The sequence below is a fragment of the Anomaloglossus baeobatrachus genome, chromosome 2 (genome assembly GCF_048569485.1).
Source record: "Anomaloglossus baeobatrachus isolate aAnoBae1 chromosome 2, aAnoBae1.hap1, whole genome shotgun sequence".
In the NCBI taxonomy this organism is placed as follows: Eukaryota; Metazoa; Chordata; class Amphibia; order Anura; family Aromobatidae; genus Anomaloglossus; species Anomaloglossus baeobatrachus.
The window spans coordinates 359,940,448-359,962,564 of record NC_134354.1 but is presented as its reverse complement, the minus strand read 5'-3'; the positions used below and the strand labels follow the sequence as shown (position 1 = coordinate 359,962,564).

The 22,117-nt window shown below is 47.4% G+C and overlaps 1 long non-coding RNA gene across 1 annotated transcript; it reads left to right on the top strand.

The window, feature by feature from the left end:
• Positions 1-220: 220 nt before the first annotated feature.
• LOC142290062 (uncharacterized) lies at positions 221-20,542 on the top strand. The gene is made up of 3 exons (XR_012750209.1): positions 221-381; positions 5,217-5,292; positions 20,457-20,542. It is a non-coding gene; the product is annotated as an uncharacterized LOC142290062 (long non-coding RNA).
• Positions 20,543-22,117: the final 1,575 nt, after the last annotated feature.

Here is a 22,117-nt window from a genome sequence, read left to right as displayed (position 1 = left end):
CAAAGTAGCTGCGGCCGCAGGTCATTTTAATACAGCCGGCAGGGCCCCTGCAGGCTGCCGGGGACAGCGTAGATTGAAGACAAGGTCGAGGGCTACAGGGGGGTTCCCCGCTACCCCGGCACGCCAGACCGACGCTGCCTGTGCTTCATTTCTTTATTGATCCCTCCGTGGTGAAGCACCTCTCCTGCCCTTGCGGTCTTTCACTTCCTGGGCCGCTGCTGTGCTTTTCTGACAGCAACGGCTAGATTAATCGCCATCACAATTATGGTTTCCCTTAGTGGCATGCGATTGATAATGACGTCGGCTGACATGTGACAGAGGTTGAGAAAACATTGCCTCATGTGACTTCCTACTTGATGGCAGATTTTTCGGGCAGTGGCGGTGAGTAGATGTTCTGGCGCTTTTTCTGTCGCTTCGGATTTTCAAAGCTTTTTTGCATCGCTACTCTCAACTTTCTCACTGTCGATGCCATGTGTTCCCCATGCCATAGATCAGGGGTGGGCAATTAATTTTCCCATGGGGCCGCATGAGAAATTGGGATGGTTTTTGAGGGCCGGACTAATATAATTAACTCGGTTCTACACATATATATATATATATATATATATATATATATATATATATATATATATATATATATATATATATATATATATATATATATATATATATATATATATATACACACACAATTACGCATATATACTGTGCGTGTATAATATATATACACATACACACAATGTATACATACACACACAATCCCCATATACTACATCACTACACCCGCCACATACTACACCTGTAATATACATCAGTATACACTACACCTGTAATAAACTACACCTCTATATACTATACCACTATATATTACATCACTACACCCCTATATACACCTGTAATATGCTACATCACTATATACTACACCTGTAATAAACTGCAGCACATCACTATATACTACACCTGTGATAACCTACATTACTACACCCCTATATACTACACTTGTATTATACTACATCACTACACCCCTATATACTACACTTGTATTATACTACATCACTACACCCCTATATACTACACTTGTATTATACTACATCACTACACCCCTATATACTACACTTGTATTATACTACTCCAATATACTACACCTGTATTATACTACACCACTACACCTGTAATATACTACACCACTACACCACTACACCTGTAATATACTACACCACTACACCCCATATACACCTGTAATATACTACACCACTACACCCTTATATACACCTGTAATATACTACACTACTACACCCCTATATACACCTGTATAATACAGGTGTATATAGTGGTGTAGTATAATACAGGTGTATATAGGGGTGTAGTATAATACAGGTGTATATAGGGGTGTAGTATAATACAGGTGTATATAGGGGTGTAGTATAATACAGGTGTATATAGGGGTGTAGTATAATACAGGTGTATATAGGGGTGTAGTATAATACAGGTGTATATAGGTGTGTAGTGGTGTAGTATAATACAGGTGTATATAGGGGTGTAGTGGTGTAGTATAATACAGGTGTATATAGGGGTGTAGTATATTACAGGTGTATATAGGGGTGTAGTTGTGTAGTATAATACAGGTGTATATAGGGGTGTAGTATAATACAGGTGTATAAAGAGGTGTAGTATATTACAGGTGTATATAGGGGTGTAGTGGTGTAGTATAATACAGGTGTATATAGGGGTGTAGTATTATACTACACTCCTATATACACCTGTATTATACTACACCACTACACACCTATAACACTACACCACTACACCCCCCCAATATACCACACCTGTAAAACTACATTCCCATATACTAAACCACTACACCCCAAATATTTGTCAAAAGTTACCCCTCTCCCCCAGCCCCCCGCCTGCCCGCCCCCATTGTCCCCGCAGGTTACTAGTAACCACTCACCTCTCTTTTTATCGTTCCCGTCCTCAGACACCTCCGTACGAGCTCCCCGCTGAGCTGCTTCTCCTTCACATGGCCAGGCTGCGCCGACGCTGTATTCCTAGGAGCCCCCGCCGCTGCCTCTCTCCATACGGCCCCCGCCTCTGCAGCTTCTCCTTCCGGGCAGGAACTTTTCAAATGACACACGCGCGCCGTACTGACGATATCAGGGCGCGCGTGTGTCACAGAGAAAAGTGTCGGGCAAGAAACAGAGGAGAGATTCCTGCGTTCCGCTGCCTACACTGTGCGGAGCTTCTGGATCTGTCCTCTGTTTCCTGCCCGACACGCAGCGTGTGATGAGGGTCAGTATGGGGAGATAAGGTATGCACACCAGTGACTATGTAAGGGGAATACATGGAATAGCAGAAACTGCTGTGTGAATACTGACTTGAAAAATCCAATAGCTATATGTAAGAGTGAAAATGTGAAAAATGGAATCTGCATTACTGCCATGAACATATGAATCAAGAGAAATTTAGCTACTGAATTGATCAATGCAATAGAGCCCCAACACTACGCCAAAGTATTTCTCTACGTTGGGGTCCCTAGCTTGTGTGTGTCCTCTCATGCAGTTAAAAAACTTACCGTGTATGGGAAGCTGAGACCCAGGCTATTTATGCATATTATATGGATTGGCAATAGGTGTGGTGGGGAGGGTTCACAAACGAAAAACTACTAACAATAAGGAATAACGTTTGGAACACCATTCTAAGTCTGAACTGGGTGCAAAAAACCTAAAAAAACATCACTATGGGGAGATAAGGTATGCACACCAGTGACTATGTAAGGGGAATACATGAAATAGCAGAATCTGCTGTGTGAATACTGACTTGAAAAATCCAATAGCTATATGTAAAGTGAAAATGTGAAAAATGGAATCTGCATTACTGCCATGAATATATGAATCAAGAGAAATTTAGCTACTGAATTGATCAATGCAATAGAGCCCCATAGTGATTTTTTTTAACTGCATGAGAGGACACACACAAGCTAGGGACCCCAACGTAGAGAAATACTTTGGCGTAGTGTTGGGGCTCTATTGCATTGATCAATTCAGTAGCTAAATTTCTCTTGATTTATATATTCATGGCAGCAATGCAGATTCCATTTTTCACATTTTCACTCTTACATATAGCTATTGGATTTTCCAAGTCAGTATTCACACAGCAGATTCTGCTATTTCATGTATTCCCCTTACATAGTCACTGGTGCGCATACCTTATCTCCCCATAGTGATTTTTTTTAGGTTTTTGCACCCAGTTCAGACTTAGAATGGTGTTCCAAACGTTATTCGTTATTGTGATGAGGGTCAGGGCCGGCTCCAGGTTTTTGTGGGCCCCGGGCGGAAGAGTCCCAGTGGGCCCCATCAACACGCAGACACACATACGTACACATACATATTTAAAGACAAACTCACAAAAATACATATAGAACGGACACATCTATACAGCCATATACACTGACATACATAGATACACATTATACATGCCTACAGACACACAGCTCTGCTGCATACATACAGACACACATAGCTCTGCTACAGAAACACATAGCTCTGCTACAGACACACATAGCTCTGCTACAGGCACACATAGCTCTGCTACATACATACACACATAGCTCTGCTACATACATACACACATAGCTCTGCTACATACATAGCTCTGCTACATACATACACACATAGCTCTGCTACATACACACATAGCACTGCTACATACATACACACATAGCACTGCTACATACACACATAGCACTGCTATATACATACACACATAGCTCTGCTACATACATACACACATAGCACTGCTACATACACACATAGCACTGCTACATACAGACACACATAGCTCTGCTACATATATACATACATACACATTGCTCTGCTACATACACACATAGCTCTGCTATATACATACACACATAGCTCTGCTATATACATACACACATAGCTCTGCTACATACATACACACATAGCTCTGCTATATACATACACACATAGCTCTGCTACATACATACACACATAGCACTGCTACATACACACATAGCACTGCTACATACAGACACACATAGCTCTGCTACATATATACATACATACACATTGCTCTGCTACATACACACATAGCTCTGCTACATACAGACACACATAGCGCTGCTATATACATACACACATAGCTCTGCTATATACATACACACATAGCTCTGCTATATACATACACACATAGCTCTGCTACATACATACACACACAGCTCTGCTACATACATAGCTCTGCTACATACATACACACATAGCACTGCTACATACACACATAGCACTGCTACATACATACACACATAGCACTGCTACATACACACATAGCACAGCTACATACATACACACATAGCTCTGCTACATACATAGCTCTGCTACATACATACACACATAGCTCTGCTACATACATAGCTCTGCTACATACATACACACATAGCTCTGCTATTGTTTGCAGGGAATACACCTAGGGGGAGAAGAGCCCATACAGCTCACCAGGGCCCATAAATCGGGCGGTGGGGAGGGCACATACCGCTCAGGTCACGGTGGAGAGGGGGCCCACACAGAGCCGGAAAGAAGCACTGTGCTGGGGGTCGCTGGCTGGCACTGCAACTCTCATCTGTGGGATGAGCAGGACGCCGGCCGGTAGCTCCGCCCACAGATTAAGTTCAGCCAGGAAGTCTTTGCTCCTTAAAGGGACGGCGCTGCAGATTCCTACTCGGCCCGGGGGGCAGCAGAACTAAGGCGAGTGGGTCCTGGCCAAGGGTCACCAGAACTGACGAGGCCGAGTGGGCCCCCCCGGCTCTCCAGGGCCCCGGCATTTGCCCGGGCACTGATGAGGGCAATCTGACCACGCGCCTCCCGGAGCCTGGAGCTCCGCACAACAGGTCAGATTGCTCTCATCAGTGACTGGCCAGCAAGGACGCCCTGAGCCAGGCGGGCCGGTCACAGAGAGTAGGCGGGCCGGATGTGGCCCGTGGGCCGCCTCTTGCCCAGGTCTGCCATAGATATATAGGGACCCCTGTCAATCTCAGAATAGCCATTGCTGGCGGATTAGGGCCAAAGAGCAGGAGAACAAACAACAGGTCTTCACTCCACATTTGCTGGACAATCCACTCCCCAAATTGATGTTTTTATCATTTAAAATTGCATTTTTTTCCACCTTTAACACTAAAACTCTTGAATTGTATGTTTCTACAGACCTATACGAACTTATGAAAGAACAGCTACGAACAGAGATGCTGCGTGCCTGCGAGTGATGATACAGGAGACCATAGTAAGTAGTTTAGCTGGCATGCAATAATTGAAATAAAAGATTAAAGTTTAATTGAAGTTAACTTAAGGCGTTATCCGGCTTATTTTGTTTTGGGTTTTTTTCTTCACTATTGGGCTACATAGGGGCATGTAGGTAGATACCAAATATCCTACATGCCCTGCTGTCAGCCCCTCTCCCCAGGCTCATAGTGGTCATGTGACTGCTCCTGCCGGGATTTTGTTGCTTCCTATGATGTCAAGTCGACAGGGGCAAAAGCTTGTTGACGGGTATCACAGTCATCGTCATTTTGGCTCCCTGCTGCCAACTAGGAACAATGCTACGCAGTCCGTGCTTCCCTCTTCCCTTGCACCCTCCCCATATTCTGTAGTCTCTCCCCAATCCCCTGTGTGCAGCTATCTTTGGGTTGTTGCTAAATCCCACTGCTAGAAGGACTTTTCTGGTAAGTGGCCATGACTTGCTTGGTAGGCGTGGCGATGTTTACTCCCATTTACTATATTTATGCAAAGAGGAGTTCGCTTCTCCCCTGCACCTCCTACTTCTGGGGGGGGTCTTATCCCCAGACCCCCGCTTCTATTATAAACAACTCCATTACCACATTAAAGTATCTTCTTGATATCAGCTATGTTGGCAGAAGCCTCGCCCTATTGGTCACATGGGCATGATGTCACCAAAGATCCTTTATCCCACTGGAATTAAGCCTCTACATCAGAGGTCTCAAACGCACAGGCCACATGTGGCCCCTGAGGCTGCTTGTTGCAGCCCGCATACCCCGTGACGATCACAGCTCTATGCCCGGGACCAGCGCCTGCAGGACTTTACTACAATTAAAACATTTGCGGTGCTGCGTAGAGGAGCTGTTCGTGCCCCATGCTGCTATATACCCTCATCCTGCTATATACCCTCATCCTGGTATATGGCATGTATCCTGTATCACACAACAAACAATAAACGTTTATACTCACCTTTCCTCACTCCATGCAGCATCGCTCCTCCTCCTGTCTGTGGTCACTTCCCTGCAGCATCGCAATCTCCTCCTGTCTGCCGGCCAGCTGACTTGCGTGGAGACTAGCGGCGCACACAGCATGACGTCATCGCTGTGCTCACTGCTCTCTTCACAGATCAGCTGACCGACAGACAGGAAGACATTGCGATGCTGCACGGAAGTGGCCGGTGAGTGTACCGTACTTATTCACTGCCCCCCACGCTGATGATGATGCGCGGGGGGCAGTGAATACAGCCGCACATGATCACTCCAGGCTGTAGTTGCCAGGGGTGATAACAGCCGGCTGTTAATTATGCGCACACTCCCCGCCCATCATCACACCCACCTGTCAGCGCCGGCTTCAGCGCTGAGGGATGATGGGCAGGAGGATGTGCGTGCATATGTAATACTGTTACAGCCTGCTCGTGCCCCCGGTGACCCGCTCCACCGCAGCACCCTCATTCCCCGCAGCCCTATATTCAGAACATAAGACACACCCCCAACATGTGGGGGGGGGGGGGGGGAGTGCGTCTTATAGCCCGAAAAATACAGTATATATATATATATATATATATATATATATATATATATATATATATATATATATATATATATATATATATATATATATATATATTCTAGGGATTTAGCTCTGGTAGGTATAGGCAGGGATGAAGACCAGAGGCTTAGAGAGGTTCACAGTTCACAAACCAGGGTTTTTGTTCACATATGAAACAAACGATAATAAAACAGTCTTACTTCAAAGCTTGGAATGTGAAAAATAAAAGAAAGTCCAGGACATACTAGTCCACATAATCGCAAGTTTCCCAGCGCCGTTTCCTTCATCTCCCCAGCCCCACCACTCACACACTGAGGAGTTCTGGCTGCCTTTTATGCAGTCCTGATTACGCACCTGTGCACCACAAAACTTGACATAGCAGAAAAGATCCAGGCCAGGACTAACCTCTTCCCTGCTGATCACCAAAAAGGCATTTGCTAGGTGGAATATATCTCCTATCTTCCACCATTCCCTATACTGCATCACAATTTATATATAGTTTTTTTTTACTTAGATCCTATGTGACATAACTTTTTATCCTCTAATTGCAGATATAATGTATTGCAATGTTCGATCATATCAATGCATTATACTTTCAGTTTTAAGACTATGTGGGCATGTTGCGATTTTTTTTTTCACGTTTTTGTCGCCTTTTAAACTGCAAATGCATGCTTTCTGCTTCCCTAGCAAAGTCTGAGAAATCTGAGTTTCCATGCACACGTTGCAGTTTTTTGCCAGCGTTTTATTTCACAAATATTTGTCAAATCTTTGACAAAAAAAAAGCAGCATATTCATTCTTTTTGCGTTTTTGTCATGTTTTGTCACCCATTGAAAGCAATGAAATGTGTCAAAACACAAGCAAAATGTTAGCTCTGCATTTGCACCATGTTTTTCTTCGGCGCTCTATTGGGAGACCCAGACGATTGGGTGTATAGCACTGCCTCCGGAGGCCACACAAAGCAATTACACTAAAAAGTGTAAGGCCCCTCCCCTTCTGGCTATACACCCCCAGTGGGATCACTGGCTCACCAGTTTTCGGCTTTGTGCGAAGGAGGTCAGACATCCACGCATAGCTCCACTGTTTGTAGTCAGCAGTAGCTGCTGGCTCTATCGGATGGAAGAAAAGAGGGCCCATATGGGGCCCCCAGCATGCTCCCTTCTCACCCGCGGTTGGTGCTTGTAAGGTTGAGGTACCTATTGCTGGTACAGAGGCTGGAGCCCACATGCTGTTTTCCTTCCACATCCCCTGGAGGGCTCTGTGGAAGTGGGATCTTGCCGGCCCCCAAGCCCTGGGGCCGGGCTCCATCCACAGACCCATAGAACCTGCTGGATTGGGAGCGGGAGTGCCGTTCAGGGACAAGGCCCTGCAACTTTCAGGTACTCTGTGTCCCCGGCAGGCACGGACACTCTCAGGGCTTGCTGAGCGTTGTAGTGCGCCGGGGACAGTGGCGCTGTACGCTGGGGGTTAGGTCACTGCAGCTTTGCTGAGTGACGTTGTGTGTTGGGAACTACTGCGCCGACCGCTCCTGGAGCGGCGGCGCAGCTGCGACTTGTGGTGCGCCGGGGGCTTTGCGCCGACCGCGCTTTTACGGCGGCGGCGCTTTTAACTTTAGCCCCCGGCTTCTGCGGCCTAGCGCCGCTTCGTTCCCGCCCCCACCCTGTCAATCAGGGTAGGGGAGAGACGCTGCTCAATGGCAGCGCCGAGGGCTGGAGCCTTATTTACATGCTCCAGCCCTCTCACTAGGCACAAGGGGAAGCAGACTTCCCGCTCTTCGTCGGTGTACGCCCAGGGCCCGCCCCCCCTCTCCACAAGGACGCCGGCAGCCATTACACATGCGATCTGGCTGGGGAGAGGCAGCAGGCTCTGGGAGACCCAGACTAGAGGGATTTCTGGCGACCACACACCGCTCCAAAGCGGGCGGTAAGCTGCACAGTAGTGCTGGCCCCACTAGTGCCTCAGTGATATATTAGTGTACTTTTTTCTTGGTACCATATATATATATATAGTTGCACTGTAAGGTCGCTTCTTGGCTGGACACCCTGTACTGCTCTGAGGAGGCAGCAACATGTCATCCGCAAAACGCAAGGCTGCCAAGGCACGGGCTGTGTACACTGTTTGTACTGCATGTGGGGCTGATCTACCGGCAGGCTCCAAAGACTCACATTGTATGCAATGTTCAGTCCCAGTGGCACTTCGTCAGCCAGAGCCTATGGTGGTGGTAGCCCAGGCAGAGACGCCTGTGAACCCTGCCCCGGTGACGGGGACAGACTTTGCAGTGTTTGCTGATAAAATGTCTGAGGCTATGACAAAAATCCTGGAGACCTTGCAGGCCAGGCCAGTTCCTCAGACCATGGACACTGCTGTGGCTATGCTCTCTGGTCCCCCTCAGTTGGAACTAGTCCGTACTTCACGGGGGTCTCAAGCATCACAAGCTGACGTCTCTGACTCAGATGACAGTCCCAGGCAGCCTAAGCGAGCTCGCTGGGAAAGACCCTCCACGTCCTCACACTGCTCAGGGTCTCAGCGAGAAGAATCTCTCTGTGATGAGACTGAGGACGGTGATCAGGATTCTAATCCTGAGGCCCCTCTCAATCTGGATGCCCCTGATGGTGACCCCATGGTTAATGACCTTATATCGGCGATTAATAGGCTGTTGGATATTTCTCCCCCAGCCCCTTCTGCAGAGGAGGCAGCTGCACAGCAGGAGAAGTTCCATTTCCTATATCCCAAGCGTAAATTAAGTGCCTTTTTGGACCACTCTGACTTCAGAGAATCAATCCAGAAGCACGACGCTCATCCAGACAAGCGTTTCTCTAAGCGTTCTAAGGATACCCGTTATCCTTTTCCCGCTGAAGTGGCCAAACGCTGGACCCAGTGCCCAAAGGTGGATCCCCCAATTTCCAAGCTTGCGGCTAGATCCATAGTCGCAGTAGAGGATGGCGCTTCACTTAAAGATGCCAACGACAGACAGATGGACCTTTGGTTGAAATCTGTCTATGAAGCTATCGGCGCGTCCTTTGCTCCAGCATTCGCGGCCGTGTGGGCACTACAAGCTATTTCAGCTGGTTTAGCACAGGTGGATGCTATCGTGCATCCAGCAGTGCCGCAGGTGGCGTCCCTAACCTCGCAAATGTCTGCGTTTGCGACCTATGCTATCAATGCTGTCCTAGAATCTACGAGCCGTACCTCTATGGCGGCCGCCAATTCTGTGGTTTTGCGCAGAGCCTTATGGTTAAAGGACTGGAAAGCAGATGCTGGTTCCAAAAAATGCTTAACCAGCTTGCCATTATCTAGGGACAGACTGTTTGGTGAGCCATTGGCTGAAATCATAAAACAGTCCAAGGGTAAGGACTCTTCCTTGCCACAGCCCAGAGCAAGTAAACCTCAACAGAAAAAGTGGCAGTCGAGGTTTCGGTCCTTTCGAGGCTCGGGCAAGCCCCAATTCTCCTCGTCCAAAGGGACTCAGAAAGGACAAGGGAGCTCAGATTCCTGGCGGGCTCACTCACGCCCCAGGAAAGCAAATGGAGGAACCGCTTCCAAGGCGGCTACCTCATGACTTTCGGCCTCCTCCCTCCGCATCCTCGGTCGGTGGCAGGCTCTCCCGCTTTTGCGACATTTGGCTGTCACAGGTCAAAGACCGGTGGGTAACAGACATTTTGTCTCGCGGGTACAGAATCGAGTTCAGTTCTCGGCCTCCACTTCGGTTCTTCAGAACCTCCCCACACCCCAACCGAGCAGATGCCCTGCTGCAGGCGGTGGACTCTCTAAGAGCAGAAGGAGTCGTGATCCCTGTTCCCCCTCTGGAACGGGGGCGAGGATTTTACTCCAATCTCTTTGTGGTTCCAAAAAAGGACGGCTCCTTCCGTCCTGTTCTGGACCTAAAACTGCTCAACAAGCATGTGAACGCCAGGCGGTTCCGGATGGAATCCCTCCGCTCAGTCATTGCCTCAATGTCCCAAGGAGATTTCCTAGCATCAATAGACATCAAAGATGCTTATCTCCACGTGCCGATTGCTACGGAGCACCAACGCTTTCTGCGCTTCGTGATAGGAGACGAACATCTTCAGTTCGTGGCTCTGCCATTTGGTCTGGCGACAGCCCCCCGGGTGTTCACCAAGATCATGGCAGCAGTGGTAGCAGTCTTGCACTCTCACGGACACTCTGTGATCCCTTACTTGGACGATCTACTGGTCAAGGCACCCTCTCAGGAGGCATGCCAACTCAGCCTGAATTTTGCACTGGAGACTCTCCAGGCGTTCGGGTGGATCATCAACTTCCCAAAGTCAAATCTGTCACCGACCCAATCACTAACGTATCTTGGCATGGAGTTTCATACTCTCTCAGCGATAGTGAAGCTTCCGCTGAGCAAGCAGCGGTCACTACAGACAGGGGTGCAGGCTCTCCTTCAAGGTCAGTCGCACTCCTTAAGACGCCTCATGCACTTCCTCGGGAAGATGGTGGCGGCAATAGAGGCGGTTCCGTTTGCGCAGTTTCATCTGCGTCCACTTCAATGGGACATTCTCCGCCAATGGGACGGGAAGTCGACATCCCTGGACAGGAAAGTCTCCCTTTCCCAGACGGCCAAGGACTCTCTGCAGTGGTGGCTCCTTTCCACCTCGTTATCACAGGGAAGATCCTTCCTACCACCGTCCTGGGCGGTGGTCACGACAGACGCGAGTCTGTCAGGGTGGGGAGCAGTGTTTCTCCACCACAGGGCTCAGGGTACGTGGACTCAGCAGGAGTCCAGCCTTCAGATCAATGTTCTGGAAATCAGAGCAGTGTTTCTTGCCCTACTAGCCTTCCAGCAGTGGCTGGAAGGGAAGCAGATCCGAATTCAATCGGACAACTCCACAGCGGTGGCATACATCAATCACCAAGGAGGGACTCGCAGTCGGCAAGCCTTCCAGGAAGTCCGGCGCATTATGATGTGGGTGGAAGCCACGGCCTCCACCATATCCGCAGTTCACATCCCCGGCGTAGAAAACTGGGAAGCAGACTTCCTCAGTCGCCAGGGCATGGACGCAGGGGAATGGTCCCTTCACCCGGACGTGTTTCAGGAAATCTGTCGCCGATGGGGAAGGCCGGACGTCGATCTAATGGCGTCCCGGCACAACAACAAGGTCCCAACATTCATGGCACGGTCTCGCGATCAAAGAGCGCTGGCGGCAGACGCCCTAGTGCAAGATTGGTCGCAGTTCCGGCTCCCTTATGTGTTTCCACCTCTGGCACTCTTGCCCAGAGTGCTACGCAAGATCAGATCCGAATGCAGCCGCGTCATACTCGTCGCTCCAGACTGGCCGAGGAGGGCGTGGTATCCGGATCTGTGGCATCTCACGGTCGGCCAACCGTGGGCACTACCAGACCGACCAGACTTACTGTCCCAAGGGCCGTTTTTCCATCGGAATTCTGCGGCCCTCAACCTGACTGCGTGGCCATTGAGTCCTGGATCCTAGCGTCTTCAGGCTTATCCCAAGGGGTCGTTGCCACCATGAGACAGGCTAGGAAGCCCACGTCTGCTAAGATCTACCACAGAACGTGGAGGATATTCTTATCCTGGTGCTCTGCTCAGAGAGTGTCTCCCTGGCCATTTGCATTACCTACCCTTCTTTCTTTCCTCCAATCTGGGTTAGAAAAAGGTTTGTCGCTCGGCTCCCTTAAAGGGCAAGTCTCGGCGCTATCCGTCTTTTTTCAGAAGCGTCTAGCACGACTTCCTAAGGTGCGCACGTTCCTACAGGGGGTTTGCCATATAGTTCCCCCGTACAAGCGGCCGTTAGATCCATGGGATCTGAACAGGGTACTAGTTGCCCTCCAGAAGCCGCCCTTCGAGCCTCTGAAGGAGGTTTCACTTTCTAGACTATCACAGAAAGTGGCTTTTCTGGTAGCGATCACATCTCTTCGGAGAGTGTCTGAGCTAGCAGCGTTGTCTTCCAAGGCTCCCTTCCTGGTCTTCCACCAGGACAAGGTAGTTCTGCGCCCCATTCAGGAGTTTCTCCCGAAGGTGGTATCCTCTTTTCATCTTAATCAGGATATCTTTTTGCCTTCGTTTTGTCCTCATGCAGTTCATCGGTATGAGAAGGATTTACATTTGTTAGATCTGGTGAGAGCACTCAGAATCTACATTTCCCGCACAGCGCCCCTGCGCCGTTCGGATGCACTCTTTGTCCTTGTCGCTGGTAAGCGCAAGGGGTCGCAGGCTTCTAAAGCCACCCTGGCTCGATGGATCAAGGAACCAATTCTTGAAGCCTACCGTTCTGCGGGGCTTCAGGTTCCATCAGGGCTAAAGGCCCATTCTACCAGAGCCGTGGGTGCGTCCTGGGCATTGCGACACCAGGCTACGGCTCAACAGGTGTGCCAGGCAGCTACCTGGTCGAGTCTGCACACTTTCACCAAACATTATCAGGTGCATACCTATGCTTCGGCGGACGCCAGCCTAGGTAGAAGAGTCCTGCAGGCGGCAGTTACCTCCCCGTAGGGGAGGGCTGTCTTGCAGCTCTAACATGAGGTATTTCTTTACCCACCCTGGGACAGCTTTTGGACGTCCCAATCGTCTGGGTCTCCCAATAGAGCGCCGAAGAAGAAGGGAATTTTGTTACTTACCGTAAATTCCTTTTCTTCTAGCTCTTATTGGGAGACCCAGCACCCGCCCTGTTGTCCTTCGGGATTTTTGGTTTGTTTGCGGGTACACATGTTGTTCATGTTGAACGGTTTTCAGTTCTCCGATGTTTCTCGGAGTGAATTTGTTTAAACCAGTTATTGGCTTTCCTCCTTCTTGCTTTTGCACTAAAACTGGTGAGCCAGTGATCCCACTGGGGGTGTATAGCCAGAAGGGGAGGGGCCTTACACTTTTTAGTGTAATTGCTTTGTGTGGCCTCCGGAGGCAGTGCTATACACCCAATCGTCTGGGTCTCCCAATAAGAGCTAGAAGAAAAGGAATTTACGGTAAGTAACAAAATTCCCTTCTTTTTGCGTTTAGGATCTGTTGTTGTGAACAAAAATGCAGGTCACCCACCTTGTTCCAGGATAAAATGCATTCTCTATCTCAGACCTGCAGGGGTATTTGGGGGGTTAATAAAGTGGTGAAAGAGGATGCTTTTTTGTCCTTTATTTCAAATAAAGGATTTTTTGGGTGTTTGTGTTTATTTACTATCACTTACAGATTACAGATTAGTGACGAGCGGTGTCTCATAGATGCCTGCCAGCAATGAGGGCTTAGTAGCAGCTGTAGGCTGGGACTAACTCCTTATTACTCCGTTTGCCACCACACTAGGGCAATGGAAAGAGCCGTCCCAATGCCAGAATTGGCACATCCTATGGATGCACCACTTTTTGGGTGGCTGTGAGCTGCTATTGTTAGGCTGGAAAGGGCCAAATAACGATGGCCCTTCCCACCCTAATAATATCAGCCCCCATTTGTCTGCTGTTCCTTGGCTGGTTTTAGAAAAATTGGTGGGACCCCCACGTCATTTATTAAAAAAAATAAATCAAATCATTTAAAAAACAAACAAAAAAAAAAAACGTGTGGGCTCCCCTTTATTTTTTCATAACCAGGCAAGGTAAAGCAGACAACTGCTGCTGTTCCTGTGCTGGATATGAAAAATGTGGGGACCCCATGTCATTTTGTTTTCCAAAAAAAAATAATTTAAAAATACAGCTGGCAAAGCTAGCTATCCCTCCATCGAGGTATTCTGATATTTCTCTCTATTATTTCTTATTATCCATTCTATATGCTCTACCTATTTTTTCTGTCTATTCTAGCTATCAAATATCCTATCCTACAATTTTTTTTTTCTCCTTTAAAAAACGCATTAACAAAAACGCGGCAGGAATGCATGTGTTTTTACCACGTTTTTTTGGGGTTTTTTTTTGTCAAAGTCTACCAGAGGGTACAGTTTTGTTGTCAAACCAAAAACGCAGTGTAGGCACATACTCCTACACTGAGAGAAACATCAGGAATCATGCTCTTATTATGATCCCTGAGGCTTCCCATTGCTGGGAGACCCGAAGGTCGTCATGACACCTCAAATCACAATTACAACGATCAGGCTCTCACGATTACACAGATCGGAGAGGAGAGGGAGCGCAATCTCTCTCCCAATCCCCTAAATGCCACAATCATATAGATTGCGGCATTTAAGGGGTTAAACAGCCGGGGCTCAGCTATTAAAGGGAACCTGTCAGCAGAAATTTTGCCCTAAACATAAAAGTTTCCCCTTCTGCAGCTCCTGGGCTGCATTCTGGCAAGGTTCCTATAGTTATTCTGCCCCCTTTTAGATCAAAATAAATAGTTTATAAAGTGGTACCTTTCAGTTTGAAAATCTCGTTAATGGTACACGGGGGCGGGCTGTCTGTTGTCCGTTACTGTCCCTCCTGCCGCTTTAGGCAGTCCCCCAACGCTCATTTACATACCTCAGGTCGCCGCCCAGTGCATCCGATGTCTCGCGCATGCGCCGTGCCACTGTAGCGGGACTGTGCACAGTGTGACTGCTGGTGATGTTGCGCAGGCACGAGATTATGGGCGGTGCTGTGATTTTCATCAGCAAGCTCCTGCCCATAATCTTGTGCCCACGCTTTCCCCTCTGCCTCCACCGTTCCGCGCATGCCCTGGCCAGATGATCGGTGGTGTCCTGCTCCGCTCCTCCCATCTATTTCCTGCTCCAGGGCTAGATGGGAAAGAGGTGACGTTGGGTCATCTGGCCAGGGCATGCGCAGAACGGTGGAGGCAGAGGGGAAAGCGCGGGCACGAGATTATGGGCGGGAGCTTGCTGATGAAAATCACAGCACCGCCCATAATCTCGTGCCTGCGCAACATCACCAGCGATCCCACTGTGCACAGTCCCGCTACAGTGGCACGGCGCATGCGCGAGACATCGGACGCACTGGGAGGCGTCCTGAGGTATGTAAATGAGCGTTGGGGGACGGCCTAAAGCGGCAGGAGGGACAGTAACGGACAACAGACAGCCCGCCCCCGTGTACCATTAACAAGATTTTCAAACTGAAAGGTACCACTTTATAAACTATTTATTTTGACCTAAAAGGGGGCAGAATAACTATAGGAACCTTGCTACAATGCAGCCCAGGAGCCGCAGAAGGGGAAACTTTTAGGTTTAGGGCAAAATTTCTGCTGACAGGTTCCCTATAAATAATCCGAGCTTTCTGCATCAATCACAGAGGCACAACCCTTGTTCATCCACAATTGCTAGGACATACTTGGTATGTGCTTATAGGATGTACCCAGTACATCCAATGTCAGTAGGGGTTAAAGCAGTACCAGATTTTTATAGTCTTTTTATGGTTGGCTAATACATGCACTAAAGAACACTTTCTTTTCCCCAAAAATGTTTTGCATCTCCGTGTTTTGAGAGAATGTTTCTGTATTTCTGCCTACAGAATCATGTGAGGGCTTGTGTTTTGCAGGAGTTGATGTTTTTCTTGGTACCATTTTTGGTCACATAATGTATCTTGGTGTCTTTTTATCCAGTGTTTGGGAGTCAGAATGAGCATAAAATGGCTATTAAGGAATTGATTTTTTTTTTAATGCCATTCATAGTGGTGTGGTAAAATGAACCCCTTAAAGCAAAGCCAATTTTGACCTTAATGACCTTCCAAGTTTTAAAATTCTGACCACTGTCACTCTTGAAAACTTCAACGGATCTCAGTGATTCTCAGAATTAACTAATAATTGGAACATTGTGAATTATATTTTTTGCCTTCATTTGTGAAAATAATCGGAAATTTGAAGAAAATGTTGAAAATTTGGCAACTTTTAAACTTTGAATTTTCTTCTCTTAAACCAGAGTGTTCTGTCACAGAAAAAAGTTAATTAACATTTCCCGCATGTCTACTTTAAGTCAGCGCAATTTTAGAACAACATTTTTTTTTTTGGTTAGAAGGATTAAAAGATTAAATCGGCAATTTTTTCAACAAAATTTACAAAATCATTTTTTTCGAGACTACATCACATTTGAAGTGCCTTTGAGAGGTTTAGGTGACAGAAAATACCCCAAAGTGACAACATTTTAAAAACTGCACCCCTCAAACTGAACTGCTCAAAATCACATCCATGAAGTTTATTAACCTTTTAGGTACTTCATAGGTGTTACGGGGCGACTGGCAGATTAGGATAAGGTGGTTTATATCCCAATCTCCAGTCGGTGTCCACCGTGCTCCCAGATGGTAAAGGAGCTGCTGGTAACCCGTAGATCAGGTGGATAATACAGAGCTAGGTGGCTCTGAAATAATAGAAGCCTGATCCAAGTTAAAACGGTTCACTTTGATCAGGACTAATGTAAACCCTATTAACCCCACAGAGTCAATTACACCACAACCAGGACTACACCTGTTTGTTAACTCCACAGGGAGTCCTTGTGTACATTGTCTGTGCGCGTAGGGGGAAACACTGGACTGGGGGTGCAGCAGACGCAGGCCAGTTAATGCCATTGGGCTGCTGCAGCAGGACTGGAACGGCAGGAGGGAAGCGCGTCGCTTGACCCTGATGTGCTGAGCCACGAATCTTGGAGTGATAGTCACTGCTCGCCTAACTCTACCTACCACTTACAGAGCTAGTGGTTATGGCCGCAGAGGCTCAGTGCATGGAGGTGTGCACAAAGCTAATGGCATATGAAGACTGCGCACCTCCATGCTGTCTCCACCCCCTTTTATCACCTAGGGTCCGCCCCAAACCCATGGTGAGCCACAATGGCACCTCCAGGAGCCAATAGCGGAGTGCCACATCATCAGTGACGTCACCAGCGGCCTATCCGACACCGCCACGTCACCGATGACACATGGGCAGCACCACCCTAAACACCCTACCAGTCATCGTCTTATGACCAATGCTGGGGTGCCACGTCATAGGGGCGGGCCTCCGCGAGCCAGTCCGGAGTGGCCACATCATCAGGACACCTGATGCGTGTCGGCCTATCAGGGCCTGCCAGCTCATGAACATGTCCAGTGAGGTCCTTACCGGATCTAGTCTCTGGTGCACTAAGTGCCTGAGCAATCTCAGTAGCCTGAACAACAGTCTCAGAAAACAGAGTATCTGCCTGAGCATGCTCAGTAGGTACAACATAGGACTTAGACACGACACGAAGTCCAAGCATCTGAATTGTTAACAGGTGTCTATAGAGCAATGGCTGCCTGCTGTGAGCTACAGGCAGAGACTGAGTGAGCAGTGCAATCAGCGGTGACGTCACTCAGGTGATTAGCAGTCACAGATGGAGGACCATGAGAACCTTCATCTGTGACTGCAAATCACCTGAGTGATATCCGCACATCGCTGCAGCTCAGTCTCTGCCTGAAGCTCACTGCAGGCAGTCATTGTTCTATGGCCACCTGCTGTCACTTCAGATGTAGCAGAGCTGGAATCGTCGTGGGATCTCGTGTGGATTACATTGGACCTGGGTGTATTGGGGGTTAATAAATTGGTGAAAGGGTCGTTTTTTGTATTTTATTTTAAATATAGGATGTTTTCGGTGTTTGTGTTTATTTCTTTTCACTTACATATTAGTAATGTGAAGGGTCTCATACACCTCCCGGCAGGGCTCATAAGGAAAGGAGTGCCATTTGAATTTTCGAGCACAAAATTGTCTGAAAAAGTCAGCAGATGCCATATCGTATTTGGAAAACCCCTGTTGTGCCCTCACAAGTGACCTCATTTTGGAACCTAGACTCTTGAAGGACTTTAACAAGATTTTGTTTGGTTAGCACCTTGAACCCCCAGGTCCTTCACAGTATTTTATAATGTTGAGCTGTGAAAATGAAAAAATATATATTTTTATCACAAAAATGTTATGTTAAACCCTAATCTTTCATTTTCACAAGCGTTACAGAAGAAAATGCACCATACAATTTCTTGCGCAATTTTTCCTGAGTTCGCTAATATGTGGTCAAAAACTATTTTTGAAGGACAGCACAAAGTGAAAAAGGGAAAGAATGCCATATTTGAGTTCAGATTTAGTTGGAATTATTTGGCGGTGCCATGACACATTGACAGAGCCCCTGAGGTGCCAGAACAGCAGAAATCCCCCACAAGTGACCTCATTTTACAAATTGCACCCCTCAATGAATTCATGTAGGAGTGCAGTGAGTATATTGACACTACAGGTGTGTCCCAAAGTTGTATACTATTGAACGGTGAACAAAGAATAATTGCATTTTTATCACTAAAATGTTGTTTTAACCTCAGATTTCCAATTTTCTCAATGGGAATAGGTACACAAAAGCCCTCCTAATATGTTACACCATTTCTCTTGAACGTGGCACTATCCCACATGTTGACAAAAAAAGACAGGTGCACTGTGAAATGCTAAATCATGCAATAAATGATGTGACTGTTTTACAGTTTGGGTTGTTCTGGATGCTGCGATTTTAATTGTGTACTTAGTTTTGTTTTAATGCAAATGCTGCATTTTTATTGACAATGGTGATGGGATTTTGTGATTTGAGTTTTATTTTTCATTTTTTTTACTTTATTTTTTTGCACATTTTAGGAAACCGTTTTCCTTTTTGACTTAGTCCCACTGTGGGACATAAATATTTTTTACTTTGGTTGCTGGTCTCTTGCATTGCAATACTTGAGTACTGCAGTGCATGAGACCTGTCAGTTGTTCGTTGACACAGCCTCTTAGACGCTACTTATAGCAGGTTCTAACAGGCCACTGTACCCTGGGGTACCATAGCAAACTCTAGTACCATTATGATTGCTGGAGGCCGTTGGAGTCAAAATGGGGTCTTTAGCCCTTTTTTAATCACTTGGATTCTGTTGTCATATTTTCGAGGGGTTAATCAGCTTCGATCGGTCGGGACCAATGCCATGCCGCACGTTGTAGTTGTCATATACAGCTATCACCTTCAGGATTTTGGCCTGCTGGGGGGCACTATTTACTTATTACTTACCGCCATTTTACAATAGCACGGTAACCGTTAAGGTGTTAAGAAAGCAAGAAGTTGGCATAAAATGCTGTTTGTTTGGTTTTTTTTAACATGTTGTATTGAGTTTACCTGTGGCTTGTCCCCTCACAGCGTCATTAGCATTTAAGGAGTGTAGCAAGAAAAGCCTTTTGAACTCACCTAATTCTTTTCAAAATACAGTATATGTGTAAAGGCCCCTTTACACACTGAGACTTTCAGCGATCCCACCAGCGATCCCAATCTGGCCGGGATCGCTACAAAGTCTCTGGTGAGTCGCTGGTGAGCTGTCAAACAGGCAAACCTGGCCAACGACGCAACTGTGATACGGACCTGCAAAACGACCTAGCTAGTCATTGGGGACGTTGTAAAGCAGATTTTTGAAAGGGAAGTCGCTAACGAAGTCGCTGTAAAGGCCCCTTTACACACAGACTTTCTAGCGATCATGCTGCACAGCGGGAAACAAAGGACCAAAGAATGGTCCTGAGAGATGTGTAGTGATCAGCAACCTCACAGCAGGGGCCAGGTCGCTGATGTGTTTCACACACTGCAATGTCGCTGGGGAGGTCGCTATAACGTCACAAAAACGGTGACGTTACAGCGATGTCGTTTGCGATGTTGCAGTGTGTAAAGCCACCTTAAGAATACCAGACTTGTAAAGATTTGATTGTAAAAGTCAGGAGTATTTAATTTATTGCAACCTCTTTCTTTTTCAGGCCGAATGGCTAAACTTAAGGAAAGAACAACAACCTCCTGTGGTGTGACAGTAATGGCCTTAATTACAGAACAAAAGACAGTGATTATACGATGTTAGGTCGAATGACCTGAAGGATTTTAGCTATCTCTGGGTTCCAAAGGTAGAAATGTTAAATGACCCTTCTCTGGGACTTCTAATGTTAAAGGATAAATATGTTATGCTACAGTTACTCCAATCTTTGGGAGGCAGAGTAAATAAATCAACAGAAGGTCAAGAATTTTTTTTTTTTTTTTAACTCTTCATTTCCAATCATTTTTCATTTCTATACTTAATGTTTATGAATTAACAGGAAGAATGGGAGGAGGAAAAAGGCCCCTTAACAAACAGAGGAAGGGATGGAGCATGGGAAACAGGTTCTCTAATAACAAAACTTGGGATGGAAAACCCAGGTTGTTGAGCCAAGGGATCCAGATTGTCTAGTTGCTATTTAACATACACCTTATATGAACACATAACAACAGAACAAAGCTTCTACAGCATGGAACTAAAAATATTAATAAACTCCATTGTTGAAGGGGGGCATACTGCTTCCAATGCAGAGTTCATTTTCCTCTTAGAAATTCTCTATTTTAATTTATATTAAATAGGTGGTCATCAGATTGCCTTACTGTGAGTGGGAAATTCAATAATTATATTACATATGTCACCTACAAATATCGAGCGGGAAACACTGAATTTCCCCAATTGGCACCCACTGACTCCTTGACAAATGGTTGCCCACAGGTTCATTCAAAGTTTTTTGTTGTTATTTTCAAAGTTTGTAATCCACTCCAGGGAGGGACAAAGCACGGAGACAGAACAGTGGGGACACAGGGATAGAGCGGGGGATACACAGAGTGCAAAGGAGACACAGAGGGCGAAGGAGACACAGAGGGTGTGTGCCGCCCCTGTGCCAGTAGCCGGTGCTGCTCGGATCCGGATGTACGGCGCGGCCCGAGGGGTTCTCCGGACCCGGGGGTTGTGCTGGCACTCCGAATAAAAGGGGACGTATTTATACGGGATTGGTTGGAAAATATCTGTGATGCCAGCCACGGTGTGTGGTGAGATGTAGCACCATCGCTGCAGTTTGTGGAACTCCCACGGTGATGGACTGGCAGCTGGATGTTAACCCCTCCGTGGGTAGGGATGGATGCCCCGGGGCCCAGTGTCTCTATGCTGAGGAGGGTGATTGCAGGGGCCGGCGCTCCCGGCCAGGCTGGGGATGTTACTCACGGTCAAATAAAGCACACAAGTCTTGTGGTAAACCAAGGTGATGGTGGCCGGCTGCCGCAGACGGGTGTATCTGATCCCATACCCGGGCTGGTAGTCAAAGTCTCCTCTGCACTCAGTGTTCTGTAGGTAGGACTTCCCGGTTTGAAACACGGGAGTCCGCTCCCGGTCCTTTGGTTGGGAGCCGTGCCCGTCTGATACTGACCCTTGGGATCTACGGGCCCTGGCGGTTGCCCTATCCCTCTCGGTGGGTGGTTGTCTACTTTTCGGGACTTAAGTTGGGACAGGACCTAAAATCCTACCCTCAATTGGTTAATTAGCTAGGCCGTCGGTGCCGATCCTGGCTTCAGGGTCCAAGTACCCCCTCTGTGCACACAGTTTCCGGGTCGGTTCTCTGGTGTCGGTACCAGC